The following is a 14,127-nucleotide window of genomic DNA, read 5'->3' on the forward strand; positions in this document are numbered from 1 at the left end:
AATAGCACTGTATCCCACATAGGAAGCAGACAAGACACCACAAGTACAGATTGGCATTTCTTAATTATAGGTACCCAGACCAAGCTTGCCATGGTTCACAGGTGACTGCTTTATCACAAGGAGCAAGGAAAGGATTGAGGGTCGGTGAGTGTCCCCAGGACACAGCACTGGCCCTTCTTTGTCCTGTGCCCCTGGGAAAGAGTAGGAGGAAGTGTGGATTTATTAGATAGTGTTAATGGGCAAATGTGTGCTTAGGAGACGGAGGCATCTTCAATCTCTTTTACTGCGTGGGATGATTTCTTTCATGTTCTCATAACTGCAGTTACATAAGGTGCTTTCATGATGTTCCCTGTATGGTTCCCCTGTAAACAATTAGCTTGTGTTAAGTAATGTAAGTAATGATGGAGAACTGGAAGAGATTCAGGGCACTGCATCTGAGCATCAGAAGTGTGGATTTGGACAAAAACTTCTGTGGGCAAAGGCTTCGGCCATTTAAAGCATATTTCTACTGGTGAATGTTCTGAAAACAGGTTTTGTTGTTCCTCTTTTCTAGTCAAAATGAAACCACTTTGCAGCTTGCTTAGTACTTCTGGAGGGAATCCCTGGGCAGGTTGGTGTCACTGAGTTAATGTCTCTCCCAGGAGCACTCAGTGACCTCTCAGGTTTATGAAGCACAAAACTAAATGATGAACTTTGGAGGTAAACAGAGGTGATAAGTAATGTGATATTTTGTAGGGCTATTAATAACAAGTCCTGCTGAGTTGCAATGAAATCATACCTGGAAATTGTCAAGAATCCCAAGTGAGATTGCTACTTTGCAATAAACATCTTTTATAGCTAAGAAAAGCACAAACCTTTGACCATTTACAACTTAACTGTTCACCTAACTGTGTTTAATTCTGTTTTACATCAGAAGCAGGGAACAGGCTATTTCCCTTGCGAATGCTTCAGGTCAGAGGGAAAGGACCTCAATGCACAAGCAGCCCTTAAACTGTACTCCCAGCTGCACACACACAGCTCCTCAGTGCATGTATTTGACACATCTGTTCTCAGCTAAAATTTGGGCCAGCGAAAACCCAATTAATTGCAACAAAAGTGCATAAAGCATCCCAAAGGTGTGCTTACTCCCTTTTCTGATTCTGCCAGGTTTAGTTTCATCTTGGAGGAAGACTGATATAGTTATTGGGTTCATCTGCCAGTTTTGCTGGCAGAGGGTTGTCTCCACTTGTAAGGTATACTAGTGTTCCTTCTCTTGGAAAACCTCTAGTGGCACTTAGAAATTCTCTTGTATTGCCAGTAAGCTTTAGATATTGCATGGCACCTGGAGGATTCTTCTATCGAGCTGCCCTCAAATATCTTAGCAAGACTCCCTAAGACTGGTGACACCAGCCATAGGGGAACAGAGGGGTTTTCTCTAATGAACATTGTGTGAACATCCTCCTCACATTCCTTCAGTAACTGTTTTGGAAAGTAACTCCTGAGAAGAACAGCCATTGCATCCAGCCTTGTTCCCTGGCTGAGGCACACCTCAGCCTGTTGAACTCCATCCTCCATCCTGTTGGACAATTCATCTGATAGCTCAGCAGGGCACAGTGTACGTATTGGTGTCTGAGCTGGTGGGACAAGGGCTTCCAGTTGAGGAGATGGAGCAGGGCATGCCTTGGCTAGTCCATTCCATCAACACGAGGGAATGGAAATTTCACTGACATATGACTTCTGTCATTTTAGCACATCAGAGTGTGTTTGTTTGATCACTTTAAGAAGTTTTGCAGATGAGTTTTTTTCACTTTTGAGGGGGATGGAGCAGAGAGCAAGCATATATGCAGTTCTGTTGGTAGATCTGAGTGCAAATGAACATACAGCATGATAGCTTACCAGTGTGGCATCTGTACTGAGAACCTAAACAAGGCTCTATTTGGCCTAAAGCACTGTTCCACACCCACACTGCTTAATCTTTACCACCTCATTCTACTTTCCCTTGTTCTCATTACCGTGGTCTTCACAATGCCCAGATATGTTTGGAGCAGTGACACAGGCCAAAACCTGCTACTAGTGGCCAGGATGGAAAAGATCACCCTGTTTCAGGATGATGCATTCAGATGTAAGCCATACCATGCTACATGCCTCCAGCAACAAAAATGGCCCCTGCTCATTTTATTTGTTAGTGCTGATGCAGTACAATGTCAATCAGTGTATAATGTGTAACAGCAGCTGGGGAGCAAAGTAAACAAAGCTGGAGCTGTTCTGTTAGCAAAGAATATCTGGCAAAAGAACCATATTGCCCTGCAGAAGAACCATATTGCCCTGCAGTCCATGAAGCAAAGCATCAGCTCTGGCAGGTTTTCTGCATATAATCAGTAATCTCGTCAGTTTACAGCAGTGAAACATTACCGTGCCCTACTATACAGATGTCCGCCTTCCAAAAGATGTGTTCCTGTACTCTGACCCTCCTGACTTTAGATGTATGCTTGCAGGGCTGAGTGAAATAGGAATGAAACAAAGCCTAAAATTCTGCTCTAAAAAATTAGATACAGATGCAAGCCAGGTCTAATTAATCCACAATAGTAATGTATAATTATAGCATATATGCTGTCAAACAATAGCCCTGACAATCAAAGAACTGAAAGCATCTTCTCACTCCTGAAATAGAAGGAGTGAGATATATAACATTTCAGAAAAACTGAAATAGAAGGATTTAACAGGCTAGCGTTCTAGAGAGGTTAGCCTTCAGATCTTTGAGAATTCAGGCTAAAATGACTTACTAAAGATGCCTTAGACAGTCATTTCCACTAAGGTGCCTGCTCTGGTGGTCACCTATATGCAAGCATCGCTGTGTTGAATTCCTTCTGGTGAGTCATTCTTTTATCCACATCACTTAATTGTGCTTTCAGTTAGTGCTTTGCTGTATGTAGTTTTATTGCAACTCTGTTTCCTGTTAGGAGATGAGCATTTAGCAGGGATCTTTACAGGTGATGCTACGAGCCAGAATCAAGTACTGATCTAAGGATCAGATTTAAGGAAGATATACCGTATTCACAGGAGTATCTTTGAGAATCACTGCATTCAAACAAGCAATGAGCCATGTTGCCACTGGGGTTCATTGCTTATGCATTAGGGAGGAGGTAGATGAGACAGTCAGAGCCACTCAGACTTCTTAGTGGGAAGGTCTCACTTCCTATTCCCTTTCCACTGACCAGCTCTGGCTCTCGTTAGTCCTGTACATCATGAACAAAACCAGATCACTGATCAGGTAAATGCTGATCCTAGTAACTATTGGGATAGTTTTATCTTGCTGTAGTCAGACATAGGGGCTTAGCGAAGGGCTGAGGAGGGGCAGAGTCAGTACAAGGGAAGGGACCAGACCACATGGCTGGGAGCCACTGGTAGAGAGAGGCTGGAACATGGAGCAAAGGACAGGGTCACAGAATGACAGAACGGCTGAAGTTGGAAGAGATCCAGCCTAAGCCCCTGTTCAGGCAGATTCCCCTAGAGCACATTATCTGAGATTGCATCCTGGTGGGTTTTGAATATCTCCAGAGAAGACGGCACCATAACCTCTCTAAGAAACCTGTGCCAGTGCTTCATCACCTACATAGTACGGAAGATTTTCCTCATGTTCAGTCTTCCTGTGTTTCAGTTTTTTGCCTGTTTCCTCTCATCGTATTGCTGATGATTGACAGACTCACTGAGATGAGTCTGGCCTCAATCTCTTGACACTCTCCATACAGATATTTGTAGACATTCATAAGATCACCTCAAGCCTTCTCATTGTTGGATTGTATATGCCCAGGTCCCTCAGCCTTTCTTCGTAAGAGAGATGCTCCAGACCCTTCATCATTTTAGAGCCCTTTGTTAGATGTTCTCCTTATAGTGACAAGCCCAGCTGTCACATGGCTTCAGTTTTCAGTAGGGCTTCACCTCAGCTGACTTCAGCCATGTCAGTGCTGAGCATACAGTCTGAGCTAGATGTCCATGCCTGCTGTCCATGCCTGTCTAGTCAACAGAGAAAGACAGGTGTATAGTAGAAGCCTTCAAAGGTGATTGACAGAAGAACTGTGCACCCAGAGCTGTTAGCAGCCATCTAGATGAGGTGTTGACGCATGAAGACATTTCTGGCAAGTTAACTAAGACATAAAGTGCTGGGCTCAGAGTGGGGCTATGCTGACATGCTGACTGCTTGCAGCACCTGATCTGTTGTGAATCCTTTTGGGAGAAAGGTGTAGGTCAAAAAATGCAAAAAAGCAAAAAAAAAAAAATTTTGGGTAGCCCAGGTGTCATAACTCACCAGTGTTTTCCGTCACAGGATCTCAGGTTTTCAGACCCAGAGGTGAGAACTAGGTATCTAAAAGCCAAGAGCTGACTATAGAGGGAGCCTACGCACCTCTGTTTTTAGGCTAAGTTATTTGAAGAAAACAGTGTTTGTTCTTGGTATTTATTTACATCTAAAGAATGCATTACATAACTGAAAGAAAGAGAAACAGAATGTACCTTATGGTTGGTTCACTTAGTACTAACACATTTTTCTTAGATGATAATTACACTGTATTTGGCAAAAAAACCCTCTATCTTTGGATTACCCGCCTCTAAATCCATAAATCTCTACATGAGCTCATTTTCTCATCACTAATTACCACACAGTATTGTGCAACCTGGGAGTAGCTCTGCTTATGACAACTCAGTGCACAGTCCTCACTCTTCAGCTTCTGCTGTGGCATGCAGTGTGATCTGCAGCTGGAGTTTGCCCTCTGAACATTGCATTTCTGCTTTTGCAGTGGGTGGGAGCATGGCTGAATCACTCTGCCACTGGTGTTGGGGCACAGAGGCCACACATGGCTGGGTTGATGGATGCTCATGCTGCACCACAGCACCTCAGCATGCTGAGCACCTGTGCCAGGGGGTGCTGCTGTTTTGTTCTGGCTCACCAAGGAGACAGCAAGGTCACCCTGCTGCACACCTGGGACATGGGCAGCTGCTCTTATCGGAGGGGGTGGAGATAACATACTTCTATGGGGAGAAAAGAGTTCTGGTGGTAACTACTGGTACAGAGTCTAAAGGGTGTGCTTCGCACTTCAGGAAAAATACATGGGTTTTGTTCAGTGGCGATCTGAGCTTTTGCACATGCCCACCCACCCATATAGTTCACAAAACTTGTCCAAGAGCTGCATGGGGGGTGAGGCTCTTTTCAGACAGAGGTGAGGTTGTACCTGATGTGGATATGGGCCAGTGTGGGCTGTTTGCAGCTATCCTTGTGTTTCAGCCCATTCTGCTATCACATCCAGCCACATGGCTGGGAAGCATGCTGGTGCTGAGCTTTAGTCTCCTGATCACCTGCCATTCATGGTTGGAAAATTACTAGCCTGGTTCCAGAGGGCTTGCATTCTAAGTTTCAGGTTTATTTCCTTTGTGTATGTGAACTGCTGATACCAGCTCTAAGGGGAACGGAACTCAGCATGAGACCAGCAGTGCAAACAATACAGATATTACAAAGCTAGATCCTACACAAGGATCTTGAAGAATGAGTGAGGATGGAGTGGACATGTAGAGACTGCAGCATAACATAGGTTTTTGCTGGGAGAAATTTGGCTTGCACCAACTCTGCTGTTAGAGGCAATGTGCTGGGTAACTGCACTCTTAGGTACACAGCAAGGGCTGAGGCAGTATCTGTTTTACAGTTCATACTCTGCACACTGTAGAGTGGGGACAGCACTTGCCCTGCTGGGGGTGAAGAAGAGGCTGCTTCTCTGAGAGACAGGAGGGTGCACGGAGGAGAGGCTGAACTGCAGAATCACAAGACAAGACTGCTCTGGAGCAAAATACCCCAACCCCAGAAAGATGGAGAGGATCAGGGGATCATGGGAAGATGCTGCTGTTGTCCTTCAAGACTGATTTGTCCTCCATGGAGACCCTAAACTCATCTTGTTCTGTTTCAACCTGTGGCAGATCCTACTGACTGTTCCTGCAGCCCTTGTCCTGGGCATCCAGATGAAATCCTATGAGATCCTTGAGGCAACAATATACAAGTACCTGGAGTGGTGGACTGTCTCAAGCCAGTCCTATTAGGATAAAATGTGGCATAACACTCTGAGACCTGATTTTCTGCATTTCTAACAGCCCTGCTTTTAAGGTGGCTGCTATGAAAGCAGTTTGACCAGATGCTCAGCTTGGGTCTGCTGCCTCTGGCACCATACAGGTGCTGCCCCAGCAGAGGACTGCGTTTCCAACACTACCTCTTATGGAAGGTGCTCGTAAGTCTTCTCTACTAGAGAAGTTGAGAGATCACACTCTTTCATTTCCATACCTTAGCTTTAGTTTTTGGGTTTTGGTGTCTTTTAGTTTGGTTTAATGAATATTTAGATATCCATCTGCACTTCTGGGAGATAATAAAACATGCTGGTGCCACAAATCCTATTGCAACTACACATGAGATAATGCAAATGTAATCTCACAGCATCTAGAAGGATAAAGAAAGCTGCCAAGGAGCTTAATGCCAAAATGGACACACCTATATAAAGAATGATTCGGCTGAATGCTACAGATCTATCGTGAATTGTATTTCAGCCTTGTATTGGTTCAATAGTAGCAGTTATTGGAGGGATAATGACAGCACAAAAAATCTCTGTTAGGACTGTTACAATCAGAGAAGGCACCGTCTTCTTTGTTTTTGCATTTTCTGCACTATTTGTAAATCCAGACTCTGTTTTTAAAATATTTTTTAACTTCACTGCGAAAGGACAAGGATTGGAAGAATCTAGCAGCTATCCTTGTGTGATTTTGTATATATATGTACAGAATTATAGTTAAACAAGCACCAAAGATGAGACATTGAACTTTTTATAGCAAATGATTGGTGGAATTGACACGTTCATGGACAGCTTCAAAAAGAACCAAAACAAAAACAAAAAACAAACCGAAAAACCTGGCTGGATTTGGCTCTGGGCAGCCTGGTCTGGTGGTTGGCAACTCTGCCCTTGACAGGGGGTTGAAACTAGATGGTCATTATGGTCCTTTTCAACCCAGGCCATTCTATGATTCATTCTATGGTTCTATGAATGTGGACAGCCTTCCTTCCCTTCATCCCCAGGGCTCTGTAACTTCAGTGTGACTGACTAGACTAAAGAGTCTGGGCTGAGAATTGAAGGTTGTCCACAATGAAAGGCAAGGAAGCTTGCTAGCAGGCAGCATTGAAGCCAAACATTATGTATGGAATATGACTTAGGAATCTGAGACAGATGTTTTTTGATTGAGTCTTCCCCAGTGGCCACTAGTACTGCTGTGCTGCCCAGCAGGCTTAGAGGCTGCCCTTCTGACTGATCAGGTGCCTCAGTTACTGCCTCTGGTGAAAGAAGCAAGGCAGTGGGTAGATGCTGGTCATCATTAGACATCCCCTTCAGGGTGGTGGTAGGTGGGAAGAAACTACCCATGAGCTTCAGTGAGAAGCTCATGGTATTGGTACCCCTGAGCATCTGTAGGGCTGGTTGCCTTCTTGAATGAACAGCTTTTGAGATACCTGAGCTTCTGAAGTGATCAGCCATGGGAAACCCCAGCCAATTTACATCAAAGGGAGTGCGATCATTGGACTTGGCTCGAGTGCACCATAAATCCAGCATAGAGTTACTATGGGGCTGGAGTGTGTCTGCTTTTGAGGTATGAGGAACTGGATAGCTGCAGCTGGGAGAGCTCCCAGTGGAAGACCCTCTTTCAGTAAATGGAGCGGAGGTGCCAAGTCATGCACATTAGTTTAAGTGACAGCAGAAGAACAGTACATCCCTCTGGACCCATGGTGGTTTCCCCAGGCTGAGGTGGTGGAACCAGCAGCGCAGACAGTTTTGCAGTGCACAGGTTGTCTGCAGAAAAGTATCTTGGACTGAATGACCTCATAAAATGCAAGAGCAAGACATCCATTTAATGCAGGATTCCAGTGACTTGTCAGTTACTGGGCTGCTCCCATGAGGATGACACGTAAGAGTAAGTGGACTGTGACTGTACCAGGAAATTCAGAGCCTCAGTTTCATTTTTATGAGTCCCTGAGAGTGGAAGTTGGTAGCAGGACAGTGAGTTATATCTGTGGGGAGCATCCAGCTTACCAACTAGTCACAGAGATAAAGTACGTGCTTTTGCAGGCTTTTTCAGACCAGGTCATAACTACATTGCAGCAATGTCAACATTAAACTGCACCTGATCCTTGAATGCAGCAGAAGATGCTGGGATCTCAACTTTTCTACCTGATCTCTGGATAAGTCTTTACTGTGACCTGCAGCAGAATTGAACACTCCAATAATGCCAGCACTAGTTCCCAGCTTGCACAGTACACAACGCTGACATTAATTGCCTTTGAATAAACATGTGCTTCTGTTGAATTAGTGCACATGATATAGGGTGTATGCCAGATTTCTGCTTTTACATGGGTCTCATTGCCAGCCCCAGGATGACAGGAGATACCCAAGCCAGTAGACCATGAGGAACTTCACCAGAAAGTCTCTTCAGTACTTTCTGGACAAACCATGCAAGTTTATACACGTGGTTGAAGCCATTGAGAAATGTTTCCTTGATTTCTGAAGACACAAGAGGAATAGTGGATAGGAATACATCTGTCAAGGAATGTGCCAGGCAGGTGACAGCATCTTCTTCAATGAATTTGGACAGAGTAGGGTGTGCAAACCTCAGCACAACTGTCCTTCCATGCTGGTCCTCTGTAGGGCTGAACCATGCTACCATGAGGCCACAAATCTGAACCCAGCTCAAATCAAATATGACAGCTACCCAGTAGGGAGAAATACATGTCAGCCTCCTAAACTCTGATTTTACCTAGAACATCCTGTAAGACTTGTATGTGCTCTTATTTACAGGTGGCAACTGTTAAGTCAGATGGTAACACACAAGAACATTGTTTAAACTTCTGGTTTACTGTGGTTATCTTGGGGTTTCCAGTTACAGAGAATTCAATAGAAAAACAATTTCCTGTGCTGTAACCGGAGCACTGCGGTGACACTATGGTGGCATCTGGTGATGCAAACTCCCATTCTCATGGCTCCCAGTAAGCTCAGAGTGTGCTGTGGTGAAGATTTTGTGGTCTATTCCTGTTCAGCCTCTTTTCCTCCTTGGTTCTGAGGTCACAGTGACAGTGCTTGTGCATCATGTTCCCATTTGAGTTTGGTGCCATGTATTGTTGCTTCTTCTTCCAGCACTGCCTTATAATCAATTTTTTTCTAGCCAGTGACCTTTACCTCAGGCCTCATCTTGCATCAGGACTCCATGTGCAGGCTATCACCCCAGCTGCCCCTTGGGAACAGCCATGTCACTGGGCCAGTTGTGACTGCAGCCATCAGTGCAGCCTCTCTCAATCCTCAGTCTAAGGCTTGCACAAACACACAGCATTCCTCTGGGAAAGGTGAGCAGTGCAGAGGAAGCAGGCTGCTGTCCACCTACCTCCACTAGGTGAACTTAGTCACTGTGTCACAGGCTGTACAGCAGCAGACAGGGAGATCCTGAATGCTTTCTGGGATGGCAGCTCCCCTGCCACAGACTAGTTGTTTTTCCCCACCATCCTCATCTCCTCACAGACTTTCCCATTTGAGCCTAACCTGCCATCCCCGGTTCTGCTGATTTTTGCAGTTATTTGGTATCTGTGGTATGGTAGCCTCAGTATTTTGTGCCTGGGTCAGCAACTCCTTTGAGCTGCTAACTCCCTGCTGAAATACTAGCAGCTATGTGGGCCCAGCATGGATTGGTGCTGTGTGCAGCTGGGTATTTGGAAGTTGAGTGGTTGGGATGGTGCCAGAAGCTATGCTGCTGATGCTTATGTGGAGATGACATGGCAACACTGCTGTTTTATGCATTAAACAAAACCAAAGTTGACCTCTTCTACTTCACCTCAGCTACGGGAAGAAAAAATAGCATATGAAAATACTAAACTACTGAACTAAAAATACTGTATGGAATAATCCTCTAAATAATCTTTTAATGAAGCTCATGTCTGGATGAGCCTCCGAAATCTCAGTTTCAAGGATCTGACAGTTAATCCAGTAAAAGCCTGTTTGCTGAAGCTGGTCCTTGCCATCTCCTCAGCTCAGTGTAGACGCACAAATAGGTGGGGCCAAGAATGCCAGCTGCCCCACAGAGCTCTCGTAGGCATCTCTGCAGGGACACAGCAGCTGTTGGTACTGCCTTGTAGGGGTCCCCTCCCTGCTTCCCAGCGTGAAGCTGGGCTACCTACTACCCCTTGTTTGGTCTTGGTGGTTTCCTGTATCACTTTGTTGCCCCAGACTCACACTGTATTATTTTGTCTAGTCCAGCTCCCAAAGACACAGGTGACAAACTTTGCACCCAGTCACTGCATGGTTTGTTTCACAGGAAAATGGATGTGAACGCTGCAACTTCTGAGAAATACTGGGCTTGAACTGACCTTTGTTTCAGCTCATCTGCTTGCTCAGAATTTCAGGATCTCAATAGCTGTTCCCTTTCTGCCTTGATTTTCAAATGTTTGTTGAATCAGTCCTGCTGTGGGTCTTCACATCATCTATTTACATATTTGTGCTTTTTTTTTTAAAAAAAAAATTATTCTTAAATGCTCAGAAGCATTAACCAAAGAAGGTGAAATATAGTAATTTAGTGTAGTAAATGTAATGACATTTCAAAGCAAATGAGCCTTAAAACAACTGAAAGTAATTAAAATAACCTGTGGTAGGTTCATACGTACAAAAAATGCCCATTTTGGGTAGTGTGCTAGGTGATGGAGCATGAACAGTGAGGGTGTATGCCCAGTTAAACAGCCAAATGGAAGTGGCTTTATCCTTCCTATTATTAAAGCATGCTCATCAAATAGAAGGTAAGAACCCAGACATACAGGATTCCTTCTGGTTTGTGTAGTGAAGTGAGAACAAAGGACACAGTGTTATAGCAGAGATAAACTACAAAACCAGTCAACTATAAATAGACTGTTAGCACTGTGAGCTTCCAAAAACAACAAGATGGAGATTAGAGGAAGGCGTTGAAGAATTATGGGTTCACATCCAAAAACCAACAACAAGCAAACGAACCAACCATACAAAAAAAAAAAAAAAAAACCAAAAAAAAACACCCAACAACAACAACAACAACAAAAAAAAACACCACAAGCAAAACTGATCTCATTTCCCCACGTTTTCCAGGCAGGACTTGAGGCAAGTATAGCCTGAGAAAGAAGGCAAGTAGTAATTCACAGCTGCCTGATAACAGTGGTACTTTTTTTTTTTTCTTTTTTTTGGGGGGGGAGGCTTTCATTCTTATCTCTAGAAATATTCTTGCTTGTTGCACTATATGAGGTAACCCTTGTTTAACTCAGGCTTCCTTATCTTGTGACCAAAAAAATCCAGTTATTTAAAGTTATTAGCAAGGTTCTTCCAAGCATACTCTGAAATTACAGGATATTTACCTGAACAGGAAGATAGTGCAGCTCCTCTACTGGTCTCCAGTGCTTAGAGAGATGCAGGTGTTTGCTGTTTCCTGAGTAGCATCAAAGTCAGTGAGGCACAGACCCTCCTTATCAGAGGGGTATCTGAATGCCTAGAACCTCATGCTCTCCAGAAGATGACAGGTGCAGCGTACAGCTGTTGTGGTGCAGCCAGCCATCCAGGCCTTGGAGTGTACTGTTTCTCAACAGCCCTTGGTACCTGAATTCCCACTCTCTGCACTGAGGCAGCAGAATGTGAAGATGGTCTTTGGCTGTAAGTTAGAGGATGTCTTCCTGCTCTGCTCTAACCTTTTTGCTTATAATGCTCAAAATAAATATAAATATGGTCCATAAACATGGGCTATCTCAGTTGTGCTCACTGCTCTCTCCCTCTCCTGTGTGTGCCTCTTTGTTCCTTTTTTGCTTTTCCCTTCATGCTTTGTTTTTTCTTTCTCACTTGGACTTTCCCATTTCTCCCTGTATCTCTATCTTTCTCTGCTATTTCAGCTGCTGTGCTTGTGATGAGTACAGATCCCCCTGGTTGTAGTGCTCTATAGTTCCTAGAACTACACTTATGTCTATTTGTTCTTGGAACCAGATAGTAAAAATAGTCTAACAGCCATGGAAATAGTGAGGGAGATGAGTACATGTATTGTACACTGCTTTCATGGATTGCCAAAAGGTGGAAACCCCGTTGCTTGATATTGACTTTTCCCATGTCTCAAAGCTAGCCTGCAGCTAACTAAGTTGATCTTGGAGGCCTGGGAAAGGACATGCTCCACTGAGTAGAGTTGCACCTCTTGGACAGAGAGAGAAAATCTGAAAGAAAAATAATTGAGAGAGAAAAGATGAAAATGGGTAGTGAGGAAAAAGAAAACTTGATAAAGTGTAAGGAAAAAAAGCCAAAAAAACTCCAAACCAGACAAAAGAGCTGTCAGAGAAAATGCTGCATGTAATCTAGTATCCTGACTTGGAATGAGATTGTACACATGTGGGAGAGGGGGGCATAAACTTCTATAACTGCCCCCCAAAGGAGATCTTTCTCTGATCTCAAGGAATCCACTATTTTATCTCCAAGACTGAAGTCTTGTATTTTTTCCATCCTGGTTTCTTAATGAGATGTATGAACGAGATGTTAACAAGAGCTCTATGAACATGCAGTATTTATGGGGGCTGTGGTTAAGGTTCTTCGCTTCAACATGGAGGAGAAATGATTTCGGCACAGAACCACTGCAGCTGGCTGTCAGTGGGGGTGAAGCGACTGGAGAGGAATTAAGGACTCTCTCATCTTCTGCTTTGAACTGAGCTTTGCCATTAAGGTACTGTAATTTGAGCTACTACTACCAAGCTCATCACCATGGACTCTGCTGTGAAGCCACCAGGTAGTGGAGGTACAGACAATCCCTAAATGCTGCAGTCCAGCAGAAGGGCTGCCCCTTTTCCTGGCATGGAGGGCTGAAGAAAAGACTGGTGTGGGCAGTCTTCTTGCCCTAGGATGGGGTGATACCGATGTGTTTACACTCCTGTTGCTTTAGGCTACCTCATCTATAGCAGATTTGTATGGGAGACAAACATTTGGGAGTATGAAGCAGCATTATCAAGCTGCATAATGAGCAGGGTGGATGATGGCTGCCTGAACACACCCCAGGGCCCTCTTTTATCTGGCTATCTACAGCACATGTTTTTCTGTACAATTTAGTCACAGAAACAATGCTATAATCTATGATTGTGTCCTAAAGTGGATGCGTATTCAGTGATGTCACTGCTACGTTGCTTATGTTATCCCAGAGGATACCAAGGTTTTTAAGTTTCTCTGAAGCACCGGTAAGTTATCTGGAGCGTTATGCTAAAACTGGAACTTCCTAGGATTAAACCAGAGTAGGTATTGATCCAAGTCTTTTATGCTGTCACCCAGACATATGTAAGTCGTACTGGTTGAGCCATAAGTGGGCAGGAAGTGTATGTCTTCTCTAGACTACATAGTTTTCATTCTGTTTCTGAAATAGCTGTGACATTTAGGAGTCTAAAGACAGCTCCAAACAAAGATGCTTGTGTTTGTATTTTAGCTGTACTTCCATATCTCTTTCTCCTCTGCTTCCCTTTCATCACTGCTTCTGCCTCTGCTCTTTCCCTGGCTTGCTGCCTTCTCACCTTCCCCCTCCTTCTTTTTTTGTTCACTACTCCACATCTATTTTTTTCTGCTTCTATCATCTTCACCAGTCAACATCTTCCTCGGCTATGTATTCCCTTACATACCTCTCAATATCAAAGAGCACTGTTTATTTTATTATATGCAGAGGACAAAATGCTTGAAATGCTAATTTGACCCCAAGATCTGTCCACAAAGAAGAGTTGAAGGCATTCTCTAAAGAGGATGCAGTTGCAGGCTTTGTATACAAACCCATCATCTTCTTGACCTCAAATATGTTCAGTTTTTGCAGTTCATGAAATTGAAGTTCCAGGAAAGCCTTGGAAAAAATGGGAATTGCTTTACTTGTAGAGTAACGTTAATGCTCATTCCCATGAATCTCTCACTGGGATGTTTTAGATTTCTTTCACAAACTGTAGCCTAGCAGAACATTGATATGATATAGTGGCAAATATTGATAATTCAGTTTTGGACCAAGGAATGAAAACAAGTATGAATGCTATGGAGGTCAGGTCACCTTGACATTGTCTATGCCAGACAATTGAATTGA

The sequence above is a fragment of the Centrocercus urophasianus genome, unplaced genomic scaffold, assembly GCF_019232065.1.
Source record: "Centrocercus urophasianus isolate 14NV4802_14NV808 unplaced genomic scaffold, USGS_Curo_1.0 seq_10, whole genome shotgun sequence".
Classification (NCBI taxonomy): Eukaryota; Metazoa; Chordata; class Aves; order Galliformes; family Phasianidae; genus Centrocercus; species Centrocercus urophasianus.